The following is a 20,635-nucleotide window of genomic DNA, read 5'->3' as shown; positions in this document are numbered from 1 at the left end:
TAATATAGAGAGTTTTATGTGCAGTGCCTCATCTAGATGGTCAGTACTGTTCCACAGCAGTTTAAATGTCCTCTAATTTACTGAACATACTGTAAGTGACCACTAAACCAAACTGCTAATGGAAATAGTGAGTGTTCTTTAGCTGAGCTAGAAGTACGTTAATGTTTTTATTTGGTAGTAATGGGTGTCATCGCATTCTGTTCTGCTTATATTTGATCTGATTCTGAAAAGAGTGCACATCCCCAGAAGACTCTCAATCGCAAGTAAATTTAAATTTCTATTCAAATAATACAGTTTGCTGATCTTAGGTTTGTCGCTGACAATATGATTAAATTGTAGGAGGTCGTGAGGTTGCGAGCTGTGTTCAGTTGTTTGACAGGCAGAATAGCAATGGAGAAATACGTTTACGGTGCACATTAGTGTCAGAGTGAGAGAAATGGAGTAAGTTTTCCTCCAGTGAACCATTAACTGATTAATTTTCAGATCAAAAAGACCGCTTGTGTGTGTGGGACAGGAAATGCACTCATTTGTTCTTTTGATTTTAAAACACAAGAGGGTGTTTCTCCTCAGCCTGCATGGGAGTTTCTATTATTTCCAGCTGTGCATGTTTGGATTGTGTGTGTGCATGTTTGAGTGTGTGTGTAAGTACTGGATGGAAACTATTACAGAGGATTGGACTTGTTAGACACTCAGAGTTTCATGTATGATTCTGGCTTGCCCAGAACAGTGTATCACTCACACACACACACACACACACACACACACACACACACACACACACACACACACACACACACACACACACACACAAAGGCTGAATCACAGAATCGCAGAAAAGTGCAAACGCCCCCTTAGCTAAAAAAAAAAAGAAACCCACACAAGTGGCTGTAATTCTTTCTGTTTCTTTCTACCTTTCTCATTCCAGGGAAACGTCTACTCACAGTAAGTACCGGACTCTCACTCTACTTTCTTTTACACAGCAATATATTTTGTCTTTGCATTGTTTGTTGTGCTTGCTAAGGCAAGCATCAATGTTACCTCTTGTTCTTAGTGTTAAGTGTTTAAACCCCTAGCACTAAATATTACATTTTGACACATAACTCATTCCACACTGTTTGTGTAATGGACATGAACGATACCTCAAATCACGTGGCTTGTTGAGGAGTGGTGCGCGATTACTTTTCTAAGAAATCTGACTCAGGATTTCTGAATAAAACTGTGAATGAAGTCCTCTAGGCTTACATTGAAGGAGTGACCTGACGACAGGTAGACAGTGGTCATTCATCCATTAAAACATCAGTCACATGTGCTGTGTAGAAGAGCATTATGTGTACTGTTATTACTTTAACAAGCATTTGTTTTATCGGATCGATCTCGGGTTACTTGAATCTGATTGGTTAGGACTGAAGGTCTATAAAACTTCATTTGTAGATGAACATTCTTAAATAACTGATTAGGTTTGGGTTATTCTTGTTCAATTAATACATCTCACACACCCATCTTCTTCAACTTTCAAGAACAAACAAATGTCATGATTTCGGAAAGCTACTTTTAGATACATTTTACAAGTATGTACAGATATTTAGTGGCATGGTCTGGTTATTATCAAGGGTAAATATTTATCACTGTGGTAAACCAAGTTTTCTCTTATGCAACACTTGAGTCATGCTGTTATTGCTGCAGTGGTTAGCTGGCATTTAGAGTATCCCATGAGTCTTCAGTTACATTTTGTAATTATTGGTGCAACACGTTGTCTGTAATTTTACTGATTCGATAATTACATTATGCAGACAAATCTTTTCAGTCTTAGGATTTATATTTCAGGGGATGGATTTGCACTTGTTAGGGATTATTGAAAGGAAAACTAAACAAAACAAAACAAAACAGTAGGCTACCTTTTATATCCTATCCTTCCCTCTATTTGGTTTGTTTGAATAATTTTCAGAGCAGAATTGAACTTTGTCGCAACAAAATAAAAACCTGACACTTAGACAATGTCCATCACAAATTAATCTACAAAATGCCCAGAAAAGTGTAACATTTTCAGATCATTTTCAGGACAATTCTGTTATATTATAAGATGATGCAACAAATGATGAGTGGGATCCCTTATTTTCACACTGAGAATTTTACCAGACACAACTTGTTGTCAAACAATTGAGCTACGCACTTCTAGGGATGCACAATACCAATTTTTCTCTCAACAGATACCGATCCTGATACGATACCAGTATTGTTTTTTTTTCTTTTCTTAATCAGTTTAGAATATCTATACCTCACTTTGTGGAACTGATTGTGAGTACTCTTATGTGTAAAGAAACAAAAAAACTCAAACTACACATTATTTCATTATTAAATAGAGAAAATTAAAATAAATATATAAATATGTAGCCTATTAAGAAAAACTAGATTTTTGAAATAGTCTTCTGGATAATGCAGCAGCAAAATGAAAGTAATTCCAATGAAAGTCTCTTTACACATTTTTTCCACTTGTATCTGCACTTTGATTTCTGGATTTAGATCGCTTTCTTTTGTTCACTTCAGTTGTAATAGGATATCAGTTCAATTTTTAATCACATTTATTTTTGTGAAACCCTATCAAGTAATTTAATAATAAAAAATAAATATAATTATTAATAATAGCAGCAGCAGCAATAATAATAAATATGATTAGAATTGTATTATACAATAGTAATGTATTTCAGTCCTAATTTCTTAAATTAATTTGACTGAACATTCAGGTTAATTGCTTCTCCAGTTCTGATCTCCATGCATGTTATAAGTGAACCGAACTATCAAGCATCTACATATGAGATGCTATTTGTGTGTAGTGTGGTACTCAGATGTTGTGCACCACTCTGAGAGTAGAAAACAGTAGCGCATCATTAGCCCGCACATGCGTGACAACGGAGCACTGCTCATCAACTGAAGTAGGCTACTCATGCAGACTACATATTTATTTATTAAACACAGCCTTTTGAGATTCACAAAGCTATCTTTTGTCTTCAAGAGACTTAAAATGCACAAGTCATATGGACTATTTAATGGTGCTTTTTTATTCTTTAATGCCATTTTTGGAGCTTGACTGTAATGACAATCACATGGTATAGGACAAAAACATGGTATTGGATTTGAATCGGGCCCATTGGACCGATACCCGATACAGTTATAAATGTCAGCATCAGAGCCAACACCGATCCATGTATCCAGGCCTACATTAACTTGAGTGTGCCAACAAATAATTTCTGTAGTACACCTTGGCGATAGCCATATGATACTGTTCATGTATTTTACTTGAAAAGTTTACTTTCACATCAATGCTTCTTCGTCAAACACCAATGAAAAATGTAAATCAAGTCAATCACTGAAACACCAGTGCTAATTTGAGTAACAAACGAAATGTATAATATGTATGTGTACACCAGGGATTCCGTTATCTAGTAAATACCAGTTTTTTTCTGTTAAAATGTCCCAATGTCCGACAAATGTAAAAATTTGAACACAGGGAAAATATTACCATGAAGCAACTGCAAGCCCTTTAGTTGATGCCACAAGTGTACAGCGTGACGCCATCCCAATTATGACAGCACTTAGCTGCCACAGAGGTTTAACTTTCCAGACATCTTGCAAAGTCCTAATCTGTGACTACAGCAGGTTGTATCCTGCTGGAAAAAGCAGCCTGTGTTCTCCCATGCCCTTTATTGTTGCACTGTTACTAAAATAATAGAAAGGTTGAGGTATACTAAAGAAGTGAGTGCAAAACTCCAAAAAATGGATGAGGTAAAAGGGGGTTGAATGAGGTCGTGGGTCACTATAAACCTGAGGTATGCAATTAAGGGTTAAGCTGTTCCCACATCTCAGGATTTTTTTTGTCTTATTTTTGTCAGACTGACACACACAAATATACGCTCGCAGCAGGAGATCAATCCTGAACAAATGCCACTAATAACACAAATGTACATGCCTCTCATTTATTCAGCCCTCTCTCCTTTCCTCTATTCACACAGATTAATTACTTACTCTTCCCCATCCTCTCAGTGATTTACATGTATTTCTCAGTCTCAGACATAAGGTGATGTGTGTCTTTCTGTCTATGTTAAAATACTTTCTCCTTTCCAAGCTTAACATGTAGAGATTATAAGTCAAAACACTGTGGATCTGTGGCACTTTCAAAACATTCCTCTGTTTGTTTGAGCATCCCAACCAACCGACACAACAACATTAAAGGAATAGTTCACCCAAAAATGAAAATTCTCTCATTATTCACTACCCTGATGCCATACCAGATGTGTATGTCTGTCTTTCTTCATCTGAACATAAATTAAGATTTTTAGAAAAATGTTGAAGCTCTGTAGGTCCTTTTAATGTAAATAAATGGCGCCATCAGGCTTCTGGCATATTTAGGCAGAATAAAAGTAATCCACATGAATCCAGTCGATCAATTAATGGCTTCTGAAGCAAATCGCTAGGTTGGAGTAAGAAACAAATCGATAATTAAAACTTTATTAAGTTTTACATGTGGTGACTTTACATTGAAATTTTCTGCACAGTCCACTATTAGATCTGCTATCTCATCTTCTCTCATCTGGTCTCCTCTCATCATTCCTCCTCTTTAAACTGTCAGTTGTGAATGTTTTTTTTTGTCTCCCACCCTCTCTTTTGCAATAGTCTGGTTGGTGTTTGGCAAAAACAGCTATTCTACCCATTACTGTGCAAACACACACACTGTAAGACTATACCGTTTAGGACTGGTTTGTTCTACCAAGCCAAACCACTGAATTATTAAGAAATATCTGGCTCCCCAAGATATAGTGGGGCCTAGATAGACTTGTGGGAAATATCACCCATGCATGTGTAAAAGAGTTCAACATGTAGTCAAGAATTCACTCTTTAAAATTCACACATTTATTCACACACAGTTAAAACAGCTTAAGTAAAATAGCCTACCTTTCATACACCGATCAGCCACAACATTAAATCAACCTGCCTAATATTGTGTAGGTCCCCCTCATGCCACCAAAACAGCACCAACCCTAATCTCAGAATGCTATTCTTCTCACCACAATTGTCCAGAGAGGTTATCTAATTTACGCTAGTCTTTGTCTGTTCGAACCAGTCTGGCCATTCTCTGTTGACCTCTCTCATCATCAATGCATTCCTGTCAACAGAACTGCCACTCACTGGATGTTTTTGGTTTTTGGCACAATTCAGAGTAAATTCTAGAGGCTGTTGTGTGTGAAAATCCCAGGAGATCGGCAGTTATAAATACTCAAACCAACCCATCTGGCACCAACAATCATCCATGCAATTATCTAATCAGCCAAATCATGTGGCAGCTGTGCAGTGCATAATATCATGCAGATACGGGTCAGGAGCTTCATTTAATGTTTATATCAACCATCAGAATGGGAATCTCAGTGATTTTGACCATGGCATGATTGTTGGTGCCAAGTGGGCTGGTTTGAATAGCATTCTGAGTTGAGGGTTGGCGCAATAGTCACTCAGCACACCCTGGATTCAAACTCACGACTCCAGCGATGAAAGTCAGCATCTTCACTCGTTGAGATACCCAGACCCCCTAACCTGACATCTATTTGATTTTTCCATTTCATCTAAAAGATGTTTCTTTAGGCTGTTTGCTCATCTGCAATATGCCTATAAGACGTTTCCTCTCGGATGTCAAAATGGCATTCAGCAGATGTCTTGGAGATGTTTTAGATTTACAGCAGCTGTGCATCTCACCACCCAGAAGAGGAGGAGGTCAAAGGCACCTACCGCTCAGTCACTGACATCGTGAATGTCCATGGAGGCCAAACCCCTGCTGCTACCGGTGTCCACAGACATGGAAGCCGTTTATCTGCCACTGCCAGTGTCCACAACCATGGATGTCGTTTCTCTGTCACTGCCTGCGCTCACAGCCACAGAGGCTGTTTCCCTTTCACTGCCAGTGCCCACGACTACGGAGGTCATTCCCCTGCCACGGTCGGCGCTTATGGGCATGGAGGCCGTTACCCTGTAACTGCCTGTGGTCATGGCCAAGGAGGCCATTCACCAGCCTCTGCCAGTGCCCGTGGCCACGGATGTCATTCACCAGTCCCTGCCAGTTCCCATGGCCACGGAGGCCATTCACCAGTCCCTGCCAGTGCTCACGGACAAGGAGGTCATTGCCCTGTCACAGCCAACAGCCACAGAGGCCGTTCCCCTGCCACGGTCAATGAGCCAGCGCCCACGCCTGCCACGGTCAACGAGCATGTGCCAAAGCCTTCCATGGCTCCGCTGCCTGAGCCTTCCACAGTTCCACCCCCTGAGCCACTCCCTCCTGAACCCTGTCCAGCGGCTGCTGCCAAATCCGCTGCGCCCTGTCCAGCAGCCAACGCGCAGTACTGTGCCACCTCTGTCCTGGACCCCATGGCTGCCCTTAGGCTGCTGGACCCTGCCCCTGCCCTAGAAGCTGCCTTCAAGGCCGCCAGATCCCACCTCTGCCCTGAGTTCGCTGCCGTTCACTCTTCATTCCATCTTGTTTCATGTCCAGAGCATGGTTTCTGGATCCTGACCCTGTTTCTGTTTCGGTCTGTGTTGGGATCTGGACCATCATGCTCCATGTTCTGTCTGTCTTTGTTTGAGCACATTGCTTCGGGCTCTGCTGTGGGCTTTTCGGTCTGTCTCATGTCTCATGTCCGGAGCATGGTGTCTGGATCCTGCCCCTTCTGTTTGGTTCGTTTCGGTCTCATGTTCCATGTCTTGTCTTGTATTGGCATGAGTGCATTGTGCTCATCATCTTGACAGCATGCACTCGTCAATATTCTACGTCTGTCTCTTGCAACCATGGACGCACGTTGTGCTCACTTTTTGCACGAGCTGTCTTCATGTTGTGCTGAGGTTCGGTCACTTCGGTCTGAGGTGTCTGCTCTGTGTGTGGCCGAACTCTCACACAGGTGTCCTGTCTTGTGTTGTCGCCTGTTGCGTGCATTGTCTGGCGTTGCCTCGCTATGTACGCTCAGGTTTTTTTTAGTGTGGGAATGTGTGGCTTCACATTGTTTGCCATGGCTACATATTCTCTCGTCTGTTCTGTTGGCATGAGTGTATATTACCTTACTGTCTTGCCGATGTGCTCTCAAGCCATATTGGTGTTTTGTTGTCTTTTGAGAGCATTTGGCTTTGTTTTGTTTCTGTATCGCCATGTATCTCTCTGTCTTGCATCATACCCTGCCTCCTTGTTTGCCCATTATTAGTTTATTAGTCACACCTGCCCTGTCTGTTGATTTCTCCCTATTTTAGTCTCCTTGTGTGTGCTGTCCTGTGACAGTTTGCAGTCTTGTTGGTCGGTTTATGTTGGTCCTGTTTTTGATTCCACCTGTTCGGTACAGTCGGTCCTAGTACCCCTGTTACCTCAGCCCTACAACCTGGATATACTTTTCCCCTACGGGGTACTTTATGTTTATTATTTTCCCCCCTTGTGGGAGTTTGTGTTTGCTTTTGTATTAATAAATCCCTTTAGTTTAATCTCTGCGTTTGGGTCTTAAGCCTCATCATTCTCTACTTCCTAACATACACAGAGTATTTGTACTTTTTTTAAAAAGAAAATAGAAAATAGCTTTCATTTGTACCATGTTTTCAATTATTATTTATACACTCACCTAAAGGATTATTAGGAACACCATACTAATACTGTGTTTGACCCCCTTTCGCCTTCAGAACTGCCTTAATTCTATGTGGCATTGATTCAACAAGGTGCTGAAAGCATTCTTTAGAAATGTTGGCCCATATTGATAGGATAGCCTCTTGCAGTTGATGGAGATTTGTGGGATGCACATCCAGGGCACGAAGCTCCCGTTCCACCACATCCCAAAGATGCTCTATTGGGTTGAGATCTGGTGACTTTGGGGGCCATTTTAGTACAGTGAACTCATTGTCATGTTCAAGAAACCAATTTGAAATGATTCGAGCTTTGTGACATGGTGCATTATCCTGCTGGAAGTCGCCATCAGAGGATGGGTACATGGTGGCCATAAAGGGATGGACATGGTCAGAAACAATGCTCAGGTAGGCCGTGGCATTTAAACGATGCCCAATTGGCACTAAGGGGCCTAAAGTGTGCCAAGAAAACATCCCCCACACTATTACACCACCACCACCAGCCTGCACAGTGGTAACAAGGCATGATGGATCCATGTTCTCATTCTGTTTACGCCAAATTCTGACTCTACCATCTGAATGTCTCAACAGAAATCGAGACTCATCAGACCAGGCAACATTTTTCCAGTCTTCAACTGTCCAATTTTGGTGAGCTCTTGCAAATTGTAGCCTCTTTTTCCTATTTGTAGTGGAGATGAGTGGTACCCGGTGGGGTCTTCTGCTGTTGTAGCCCATCCGCCTCAAGGTTGTGCGTGTTGTGGCTTCACAAATGCTTTGCTGCATACCTCGGTTGTAACGAGTGGTTATTTCAGGCAAAGTTGCTCTTCTATCAGCTTGAATCAGTCGGCCCATTCTCCTCTGACCTCTAGCATCAACAAGGCATTTTCAGCCCACAGGACTGCCGCATACTGGATGTTTTCCCTTTTCACACCATTCTTTGTAAACCCTAGAAATGGTTGTGTGTGAAAATCCTAGTAACTGAGCAGATTTTGAAATACTCAGACCGGCCCGTCTGGCACCAACAACCATGCCACGCTCAAAATTGCTTAAATCACCTTTCTTTCCCATTCTGACATTCAGTTTGGAGTTCAGGAGATTGTCTTGACCAGGACCACTCCCCTAAATGCATTGAAGCAACTGCCATGTGATTGGTTGATTAGATAATTGCATTAATGAGAAATTGAACAGGTGTTCCTAATAATCCTTTAGGTGAGTGTATATTTCTTATTATTATTTCTGGCTGATAGTGTCTAAGTCTTACCTGCACAATACAGAAGTCTTGATGAGGAATCTCTCTTTCTGTGTCACAACTCATAATTTCTCAAGGAAATTCTTTGTACCTGTACAGTGACAAACTACAGTTACCCTAATGATACTTTGGCACAGTTTTTCAGAAGAGGACAGAAAGTAATATGTATGTATTAGCATTTATATATTTTTAAAGTTAGATGCAGTGCATTTTATTCAGGATTAACATTGCAAATTTGAATAAGTTTATGTTTGAACGTATTTGATTGTTAATATATAGATTGTTTTTAATCACATCGATAGTTAGCCTCTTGATGTCAGGGGAGTGAGGTTTACACATATTGCACAACTATGACATACCAGCTAGCTGCCCTTACACTTGGCCATGTTGACTTAAACCAGCTAAGACCATCATATCAGTTTAGTCTGGTTTAAGAAGTCTGAAAAGGGTATGTTCCACTGTTTACATGCTCTGACACTTTGTTGATTCCCTGTTTGGACAAACAAAATTCCAGTTTATGTCACTTTTTGGAATGTTCTCTCTTTTCTGGTTGGCCATATATGGCCAGACATTCATAACTAGTGGCTTCTAATGGCTCAACTTAGAGAAGAACGGTGGGAGGAAAGGAAAGACAGAAAGGAAGAGCATTAAGGCAACGTTTTTGCCTTTTTTTATTCACAGTTCTTTAACCCCATGCTGTGATATATCACCTTATAGCCACAAAAGGCTCACTGCCTATTCTAATTCTCTTTAGTGGAGATAGTCAAAAATTACCCTGGCCTCTGTACATGGTCTACATGTTACCACAGCAACCCTTGTCAACTGGGAAGTCCTCTACTGGTGGAGAGTGAGTGAGTGAGAGAGAGAGAGAGAGAGACAGAGAGAGAGAGAGAGAGCATGTGTGTGCCACAAGTTAAATAGACAGCAAAAGCGAGTGTGTGAGAGAGACAGAGAAAGTGTCACAAGAGAGAAACAAAAAAGAACGAGCACGCGGCTTTTGAAGGGTTATCTTCTACAAAGCACACCAACCGGCGCTTTGGGAATTGTGTGTGTCATCCTGAGAAATCTGTGCGTGGCATTACTGTCACACACACATACACACCCACGCAAACTGGTGAGTTAATTTTCCATCTGAGAGTCTTCATTCTGTTGGAGTTGAGTTTACTAACACAGTAAAATTCTGTAAAATGATAATGTAAACCAGAACTCGTTTATTCTTTTTGCCTCAGGCTTTGATTGGGATTCTTTAAAGTGGTTGCCCCACAGCACTACCCCTTGATTCTTAGCTCTCTTTGAAGGATTAAGAGTCTTTGGGGAGATTTGTCTAAGTCTTTCCAAAGCAGGGAAGGAGGGAGAAGCCAAACATGTGAAGTCTTTTATGGTGTTCTGCTTTTGCTGGACTATTTCTCAGTATGTGTTATCAATAAGTTGGTCTCAAATTCTTTTTAAAATACTTAAAGTGGCACATGTTCGTAACTTGATTTCAGTGAGGCAGTTGTGGTTTTGCCTCTGATGAATTTGCCTGTTCAGAACGGTGTGATTTGTTTACATTTGATATGTGATATGTCTACCATTGTAATTTGACATCTGTGACACGTATCTAGCTTTTATCCATTTACAAAGGGTTTTTCTACATAGGCAAGATTCACAGAACAAACAAATATTCCAGACTGATCACACAGTAAAATTGGAAACTGTAGGTTGACTTTTCTCTTGCTAAAATCGGTGTGCTCCACAGAATGTAAACATACAGGAGCCGATGCAAAAACGTCTGATAGGAGATGCCGTTAGTCAGTAAGTCGTCATAATGTGGCCGATCCTGGGGTACCAGAACTTTTGGAAACAACACGGTGACTTCCTGTGTGATCATGCTGAATATTCTGTACATTCATTCAGTTTGAGGCAGGGTCAGAAATAAACCAGGGCTTTGGGCATACATTTCTCAGAAAATGTAAAAAAATGCCTCTTTTTAAAATATTTTAAAATTGGTTTTAATGTTTGATATATGCCATAATATTCTGTCTAGTTTTTAAGCTTGGTGTAGCTGTCAGATATCTGTATTAATAAAGATATGCCATCATAAAGGTGAAAAAATATTACTAGTCTGAGGTGATTTGATGTTATGATTTGATGCATGGAATGCCGCAACAAGTTTGGATAAAATGTTTGTTTTTTTTAAATCATAAAAAAAGACTGGATTTGTCTAGTGTATCAGTCACTATATCTATACAAAAAAAAATATATATATAAAAAATGTACATTTTTAAATTATACGCATTTCAAAAAATTATACTGACTAAATAAATTTTAAACATTACACAGTTCAATTTGATTCAATCTTGTCATAAATTAAATGCGTAAATCTTTTCGCCAAAAGTGAGTTGTGAAGCTAATTGTTTTCAGCATACAGGCTGTAATACAGTTAAGAGGAATTCATATTTTAGAAACTGAACCCACCAACCCAAGCCTCAAACCATTTTTACTGTGGAGTAAAAATGAATGTTAAAGGGGAAAATGCAACTTCCGAATCACGTTGGTTCGTTTATGCAAGCACAATTACTTCCTGGTTTCAAAGGGGAATCAGAACCCGGATCTCACACGCTGCTGACAGAATGCTCTTCCACCCATCAGATATTCTATGGAGATGTCTTACTGATTAGGATCTTCTTAAATAGGTCCAAACAAGTGTTTCATAGCTGCTATGCATTGAAGGATGTAGTTGATTTTAGATGTGCACAGTGTCTCTGCCCTTTGCCATATGAAAAACCATTGAGGAAGAGCCCATTTAGGCTCATCACTTTCAAACTCTTTGTGGAGTTAATCCCCCTTGAGTAGAGCAATGCAGGACCATACATGGTGATCAGATGGGCCTGTGTCAGATTAATGTGTGCATCATATAATAACCAGGGATTGTAAACAGACACAGCAGATCCTTGTATGGTGTCTGTTCGCATTCATCAAGACCAAGAGCAACAGAACAGCAAATGAGACGGAGGAAGAGAGAGAGGGCTGAGTGTAGCTAGTAATGAAAAAGTAATAACTTAAAAGACTAGAAGGATTGGATAGCAGGATGAAAATAGATAAGCTCTCTTGTGAATTCACCTTCATTTGTTAAACAAAGTGGCAAACTATTTATGTGACTCATTCAGATACAATTAGAGATTGGAAAGAATTGCTTTTGCGTATTTGAAATTGTTTTACAATTACTTGCGATTTTCACAAATTAATTTGAATGATTCACTATGATGTCACACAAATAATCAGTCACAGTATGTCTCAGTATTTATACAGTTTCTGTGAGTATAAGTAGCATATATGAATAGATATAATCTCAAGCATGTCAATTTTGAAAAGAGAAGCACAGAAAGTGACTCTTGAACAAATCTGCTGATTATATATATCTGCTGATGTATTTATATAAACTACATAATGGAATGGTCAATCTTATCCAGTGCAACAAACGAACCAGTCCACGTTCAGGACATTTTCCAAATACCGTTCTGAAAATATATGGAGATGCAGGGTGAAGTTCATCTAATCACTCATCAGGGAATAGTGTGCAAACGCTCTTACTAGTCAGTTGGGATTTACCAATATAGTCAACAATTTACTTACTAAAATTCTACACATGCTTTCCAATGACTTTAATGGCCCCAAAGCCTCTGTCTTTAAGACCTCAAGGACTCTAAATCAGTGAAAACATCTGCAAACTCACTGGGCCCCAACACTTTGGTGTCTTTCCCATTAGATAGGCAGTGGTCACTTCAAAGCCTTAGTGACTGTGACAAGGAGGAAGGCATAGCCAGGCCATGAGGATGCACACCAAGTGCTGAATTACCCTAATCAGCCAGGAGGTGAATAAAGACGAGCTGGAGGAACCAGTTCAAAAGAAAGAGAAACACATGCAGCCGCTGTGTGTCATTAATGTTATGTTGGCTGTTCAGCCAGTTCCCGCCTCCTCCTTCCCCATCTTGAACCCTGTTACATTGGTGCCAAAACCTGGGGAGGAGGAGTCTTTGCCACTGCTCTCCGCCAGGAAGCGGTTGAGCCGCTGCAATCCGCCAGGGGACGGAGTTGTCGCTGCTGTCTGCTGGGAACCAGAGGAATCACTGCCATCTGCCAGGAAGCAGAGGAGCCATTACCATCCACCAGGGGTCAGAGGACTCACTGCCGTCTGCCAGGGGAGGAGCAGCTGTCCTCTACCAGGGGGCGGAGGAGTGGCTGAGCACCAGAGGACACGTGTCCGGGGACCTGTGAACAATTTTCTCTCTCTCCTCTCTGTCTCTCCCCCTCGCACTTTCCCTCTCCACTCTCCCTCCCTTCGTCTCTCCGGGGCCTCCAGAGAGGGGGGAATACCTGCCAGCAGAAGGACAGCCAGAAGGGCAACACCTCCCCACCAGAAAGGGTGGGGAGTACATCAAGCAGGAGGTTTCCGCAGCCTGAATCGGGTGGTGGAGGAGTGTGACGAGGAGGAGGGCATGGCCGGGCCGTGAGGATGCACGCCGATGCTGATTTGTCCTAATCAGCCAGGAGGGGAATAAAAATGAGCTGGAGGAACCAGTTCAAAAGAAAGAGAGACACATGCAGCCGCCTCCTGGCCTCCGGTTCCGCCTCCTCCTTGCCTATGTTGAACTCCATTACAGTGACCAGCACCTTAGTTGTCCAGTAAACATAATACTTCAAATCCTCTTTATCAGGTTCAAAAGCTCTTTCATTGGCTGGCTGATGGACAAATGAGTGGCCAGTTTACATATGCACCAAAAAGCATATTGTTCCCATTTACATGCACTGTATAAGCGGCGTTCTCTATACATGCAACTCGGTCATTAAGCAGCTTTCTCCACAGCAACGTACATTTCCCTGGGACACTTGCGTAAATAACAAACATGGCATCTGAGGTAGTCTTCATTATTTTATTTCCAGATATTTCAGAGTTTTGTTGCTGTGTTTATTTCCTGAACTTCCATTGCGACAAGCAGCATAATTGCGCTGCTATAGTGGGCTTTCCCTACAACATAAAACTCTGGGATTCCCGCAATGTATGAGCAAATATATGTAAACATCAGGGACAGTCGATATTTTACATGGGTGTGTATAAATGATTATAGTTTATAGTGTTACTGCTTTTCCCACAATACTCCCAGAAGTACTGAATTCTCTCTGCTGGGCGCCATCCTATGAAGTTATTTCCAATGTGTGTTAAACAGCTTTTTCTTAATTCATTAAGGGGCATAAGAAAAATGCAGTTATCGTTTACATGATGTTTCAGAACACTGCTTTCTGAAAGAAAAACTGGAATAAACTGTTTTCTTAAGTGCATAAAAACGTTGTCACTAATTGGTGGTTTCTGACTTGACATTGCTGTCAAGTTTTACTCACCATTTGACAATAATGTATGATGGTTTGCTGTATAAAAAGAAATGTATTTGCCAATATTGAGAGAACATGATCAGTTTATTTTATCCCCTCTAGATCTTTTGAGAGTTATAACACATTTGAATCACAGTTGATTTTGGAGTCAGTTGAGATGAGTATTGCCCCTTTGTTAGTCATTGACTTAGTGAGGGATTTTTCTCACACCGCAAAGAATGAACTTGCTATTGTTATGAAGGTCAGCTGGCCTAATTTGACAAGATTTTTCCTTGCCTTTTTGACACAGGAACAACTAAATCTTGTCAGTACAGTTCTCTCTTTGGCTCAGCTATTGTGCACAGTGGTCAAACTCTACGTATAGTGAAACTGGTCTGAAAAGCTGAAGAGTTTAGCCTCAAACTGACCTGTGCCTCTTTTGACCTTTGGACAATGATGTCATGGTCCAAACTGCTGTCAACAAGACAAATTACATCTCCCATTCCACTTTCTCACAGATAATCCAGTGCCTTTCATGGAAATGCTATTGAAAAATCTAGTATAAAAGTACATCGGACCCTTTGTTAATCACTCAAATTTAAAGGTGAATTGTGTAATTTTGAAAAAATCATGATTGTTTTGTACATCAGTTTACAGATGATGTGCTTGTAGTTGTCTCTGCATATTAAGCTGGGATAGAGGAAATACTTTTTCACATAGAAAATAAACTTCTCATTGCCAGTAGATGGTAGGCCTTGGTGGCCACATGCTGTAAAATAATTATATAATCATATGTACAGTACATGTGCTTATGTATTCTTCCATAAAACAAACTCTCAGGCCACAGCTATCACAAGTGCCTTAGTGCTGCAAGTCATTACCTTTTGAGATATTGTGTGTGTCCTACTCACAGGATATTCAGTTAATACTCACCAAAATCTCATTATGTCTTGTAATAACAGATCAGCTGGTGTTTTTAACACTTGCACTTTGAGTCACTGATGGCCAAAGAGCAATAACTGTATAAACAACTATCCTACCAGACATAAAGCATGTAATTTAGGATTATGGAAGAGTTATTCACACCTGTTTAAATTGTAGTGCAATCTCAGAATACCTAGAGTATCCTAGAACATAGATTATGTGCTTAAATATTCCCATGGAAATAATTGTTTTACTTCAGTTTTTCTTATAGAAAAGTCTTGCGTTTCCAGAAAGTCTGGGCATGTACAGTAGATTGATATTAGTGCTATATAGGTCCATCACTAGTTTCAGACATGATGTCATCTGTTTTGGTGTGCACCAGGATGCCCTCTGTATTGATTGGCTGACAGAAGAAAGTAAATAGATACAGTACTGTATTAAATTTTGTATTAGTTCAGCATTTTTGTTGTCAGTAGCCCAGCAAACATCTTGAGTCGATTGCTGTTTATAAGTATAGGTCTAAAACATAAATCACTGCACAGGTATTGTTAATCAGTATAATACTGTATCACAAGGCTGATCCAAGCAGTGTTTCAATAATGCCTTTTGATGTGGAAGCTATTTGGAATGCAATTATACAATTTTTTAAGGGTATTATTACAACAATCTGACTGTAGCAACTCATACAGACATGCATGCTTAAATACAGATGCATCATGACACGTGGAAGTAATTGAACCAAAGTAGTTAATTTATGGTACTGACCCCTACCGTCTAGTGGACATTAGGCAACTGTGTCTTAATCCAACCTATTACTCCTCACAGATGGAATGCATGTTTGCTCCTCTAAGAAAAAGGCCTCAATACTTAATCATGTTGGAGCCAGAACTTTTAGGAGCCCATTAAAAGCAGAACCCTGATTAAATGTTAATGATTTTTCATTTACGTGCCACAGGCTTCTCGCATGTCTGATCTTATAAAACAAGATGAAACGCAGAGAATTGAATTAAGAGCAGAGAAACACAAAGATCTCCATCTCTTTGTGCCAAACTTGAACTGCTATTAAACTCAAACTATCGCTATTAAAAAGCTAAACCTTGGCCTAAACATAAAGTATGACCATGGACTAGTTATGTACTGTCTGATGCCAGACTGAGCTCATTGTGAAATTGTGAAATCGGTCTGCGCTTATCGAATTTCAAACCACTGCCCCAAAGTGGCCAAAGGTGGAAGTGTTGTTAAATGGATGGGCATGTGTGAGCTCCAGTTTACAGATGAAATGTCCACATAGTGGTGCCAAAATCAGGTTGTAAATGTAGTTGTTTTAAAGGAATAGTTCCCCCAAAAATGAAAATGCTCTCATCATTTACTCACACTCGTGCCATCCTAGATGTGTATGACTTTCTTTCTTCTGCTGAACACAAATTATGATTTTTAGAAGAATATATCAGCTCTGCAGGTCCATAAAATGCAAGCAAATGGGTGGCAAAATGTGGACATGCCAAAAAGCACATAAAGGCATCATAAATGTAATCCATAGGACTCTAGTGTTTTAATCCATATTTTCAGCAGTGATTTGATAGGTGTGGGTGTGAAAAAGTTAATATTAATATTAATATTTAGGCCCTGGGTTATCTTCATTCTAAACCCTGCTTTTAACCCTGGTGTGGAGGTGAGGGTGTGATCAAGTGGTCGTCTGGGGAGAGAGGAAGTAGTAAGGGTTTTCACCTGAGATGAATTGCTTGTAATTGCTGTTTCTTTGTTCACAGTGAGAAACTGGGGATATAAAAAGGGGCCAGCCCTCAGAGTGAGCCCCAGCTGACAAGCTTCATGTGTGTTGGTGCTTCCATTCCCGTTTGATTGTTTATATATGTAGTTTCACTGTTACACAGAAAGCGAACGAGTTTGTGTGTGTAAATAAATGTACCTTTGAGTTGGATTCGCCATCTCCCGCTTACTCATTCCTCGAATCTGTTACATTCAGGGAAAGTAATGTTTCACACTTGTTATTTTGAAATGGGGTTAGCGCCCCTTTTTACTCGGGGTTATGAAACCCCTCTCCGGAGCAGGGTTAGCCCCGCATTTGCATATTTCAGAAGACAAAAGACAAACAGAGTCTATTTGTTTGGCGACATTTCACAGAAGAGCAGCTCCATTGACATGCTGCGTGTTCGTCGTGAGCTGCATTCGTCCAATCATTGTTATCAACACCACAATTATGCAAACAGTTAACCCTGGGTTTAAGAATGTACCGTGTGAAACATTGGAACATGAATACCCAGGATTCATTATTTATCCAGGGTAAAGTATGAAAAGTGTGTAATATAAAACTGGATAATCCAGGATTCTGTTTTCCAGGGGTTTAGAATAACCCAGGGTTAATGATTAAATTCTTCTCCCTGCCCAGTAGGGGGTGGTATGGATGAAGAATGTGTATCACCAACACCTACAGTATCATATTGCTTTTGAAGATACAGATTTAACCACTGGAGTCTTGTGGATTACTTTTATGATGAGTTATTTGACTTTTGAAACTTTAACATTTTGGCAGCTATTCACTTGCATTGTATGGTGAACTATTCCTTTAAGTTGTAAATTATATAATACTTGTCAACAGCGAATGCACATTTTATTTACCGTGCCCTGTTTCTTAAACCCTAGAACTAACAGTGGAGTACAAATTAAATTTTATAGGTAAAATGCAATGTAAAAATTTCGCTAATTATTGATTTATGTGAACGTGATTATTTCCTGGTTTCCAAGGGACCAGAACTCATGTCTCACAGTTGCACCACAGGAAATGGTAAATACATTTGAATTGATTCAAAGATGTCTGATGGTGGAAGGTGCATGTCAGTAACTCGATAGAATAGGGTTGATGTCAGGGTACATGCACATTTGGTAACAACATGTTGAGCTCCCGTTTGATCATATTACTGATGCATATTGCACACTATAATGGCAAAAGCTGACTGAATAGGTGACTTTACAATTTCTGGTTTTTACAATATTTCAAAGATCAGACTTCAGAGGATAATAACTTATTTAATGTTGTCTGTACAACTCTTCACAAAGAAGTAGTTGTTTGTGTTACATCAGCCTATTATTTTGGTATCTTCACTTTCAGATTTACATTAACCTAAACATTACATTACAAAAACTGTGGTTGGTGACTTGAAGAGGATCTTTTATTGATCAGACGCCACCTTCCTGTCTACAGTAAGTGGGCAGTTCTTGGCCTGAATAAGCTACAAAGTGGACCAAACTTAATGCCGATAGTCAATAGTATTTTGGGACTTCTTATCACAAAAGTTTGTTGAGATCATCCCCAGTAAAATTACATGACGAGCTTACAGTGCAAGTGACTAGCATATGTGGAGCCTTGTGGAGCTTCAAAGATAATCTCAGAAATTGCAGGACAGACAAGTGACCACAGATTTTTTGGAAAGAGTTTTTGATGTCACTGCCAAGCTCTGCAAAGCGACATTCCTCATCCCACTCACACATAATCACAGCCAATACCTCCCCCTTTCTCAGTTCATGCTGGTCCCTCTGAATAAATACATTCCTGAACCTTCAGATGTTGTATACAAGTATACAAATATTCTGTATAGTAGTTAAAGTAGCCCTGCTGAATTGCAACCTGTGCTTGAATTAAGAAACATCCTATTGGACACCAACATAATCACACAGGAATTTGGCATGTTGATTCTGAGAGTACCGGTACCCGTAGGATCGGCCACATAAGGCAAACACACCAACTAGCAGGATCTCCTATCAGACATTTTTGCATGGGCTCCAGCGTGTTTAGCTTTCCCTATGGTGCAACCGGATGTGTGATGTGTCAACAGCATGGGAAACCCCAGTTTGGATCACGCATTGAAACTAGGAAGTAATTGGGTACGCTTAATCAGTGATGAGCATGATTCGGAGGTTGCATTTTCCCCTCTAACATTATATTTTTTATAAAACTGTATTACAGACTGTACAGCTGAATAAACTTGCTTTTTGCACCCCTTTGTGCACATTTCACCTGGAAAGTCGAGCTCTCACGTGCCCATACACCTAACAACAGTTACCACTTCGACCACTGGGGGCAGTGTTTCACAATACGATAAGTCTGATTTCATCTAAAGAAAGGTCAACCTACTGTTTCTGAATTCACTGTGAGTTCAGTCTGTGTATGGATACACCCAAGGGTCTTGAAAGTTTGATGTAAATGCTTTCAATGTTTTGTCTGCTGAATGATTGACACAAAGATACTAAACAATACAAAACCCATAGAACGGACTGTACTCTGTCTATCACAGCCTAATTTTCAATCTAAAAAGATTACATATCGCATCTACCATGACTAAGGTCCATTGACAGATGAAAAGCTGGTCCCAGATCAGTAGGGTTGGGAACCAAGAACAAGGTTTCTTTTTATTTTATTTTATTGTATTCTAAGAACTGGTTCCATTAAAAAAAAGGAACCATATAACTTCTTAGTCTTTATATTGATAAAGGAATCATCGTTGTAGAACTGGGACCAGAATCATTCAGTTCCTTATTACTCCAATCCCTACATATGAGGCCTACATAACTTTTAGCATTCTGTACATTTTAGACATATACAACTTCCAGCACAGTATGTATCAGACCAAAACAAAGGACAAATCAAGCCAGCTGTGAGTGGAATGTAGCATTTATGCATTGCAGATGGTTGTTTGAAAGCTTGAGTTTTAAGTAATTAGTTAATATTTCTTGGAGCGTTCAAAACAAACATGTTCTGAGGAATCTTCTGCACATATTTCTTGAACGGATGACTAAGAGAGACTTGACCATATTAGGTTGTGTTTTAAAGTCCTTCTCCCTCTTTTTGAGAGAGATTTGAGGGGTGATATTCTCTCTCTGTTACTCTCTGGTAATGTTCACACAGCTGCAGAATATGGTTGTCAATCCTGTTTTAGAGTGCTTAATATGGTTATTTTAACATACAGTTTGGCCAAACTGGTTCACTTATATTTTCAGGACTTGCTCCTGTATTTTGAGAGTGTGTTCGGTAAATCAGCACTGTGAAACTGAACAGCTCTGGACTACTAGTTGTATGTCTGTCATGTCATACATTGTGATAAGACTTTCCGGTTTTCTAAAAGTCTTTGATATTTACTTAATCTCTGTTGTAATGATTTTAGGTTTTTGTGACAGGATGGAGGGCGGGCCGGGTCGTGATTCCACACACCCGGCCCCTAATCAGGCTAATAAAGCCTCAGAGAGGGTTAAGGGCCGACTTGAAGATGCAGTGCAACAGAGAGGGAGATTTACGGGCAGCTGTCCGACACCTTTGTGTGTTTGTCTTTTTGTTTAAGTTGCTTATTAAAATATTATTTATATAGTCAAGCCGGTTCTCGCCTCCTCCTTTTCCTTTAACCCGCTTTACACTGGTGCCGAAACCCGGGAAGGAGGAGGGATGCTCCATAGTTAAGTCCTCGCCAC

At 40.2% G+C, this 20,635-nt stretch overlaps 1 protein-coding gene across 7 annotated transcripts in view; it reads left to right on the top strand.

The window, feature by feature from the left end:
• LOC127630614 (vinexin-like) overlaps window positions 1–20,635 on the top strand; it is a 64,107-nt gene that overhangs the window by 1,083 nt on the left and 42,389 nt on the right. Inside the window, exon 1 of one of the 7 annotated variants that reach the window (XM_052108227.1) lies at window positions 860–942. The exons of 2 other annotated variants lie outside the window; for them this stretch is intronic. The gene's annotated coding sequence lies outside the window, so the exon portion shown is untranslated. Of the gene's footprint in view, window positions 1–859; window positions 943–9,690; window positions 9,999–20,635 lie in introns of those variants that run through there. 4 more of the 7 variants (XM_052108231.1, XM_052108233.1, XM_052108230.1 and 1 more) reach the window with 4 other exon arrangements.

This window comes from Xyrauchen texanus, chromosome 37 (assembly GCF_025860055.1).
Source record: "Xyrauchen texanus isolate HMW12.3.18 chromosome 37, RBS_HiC_50CHRs, whole genome shotgun sequence".
NCBI classification, from domain to species: domain Eukaryota; kingdom Metazoa; phylum Chordata; class Actinopteri; order Cypriniformes; family Catostomidae; genus Xyrauchen; species Xyrauchen texanus.
Note: the sequence above shows the minus strand (reverse complement) of the source record. Positions and strands in the feature narration are given on the sequence as shown.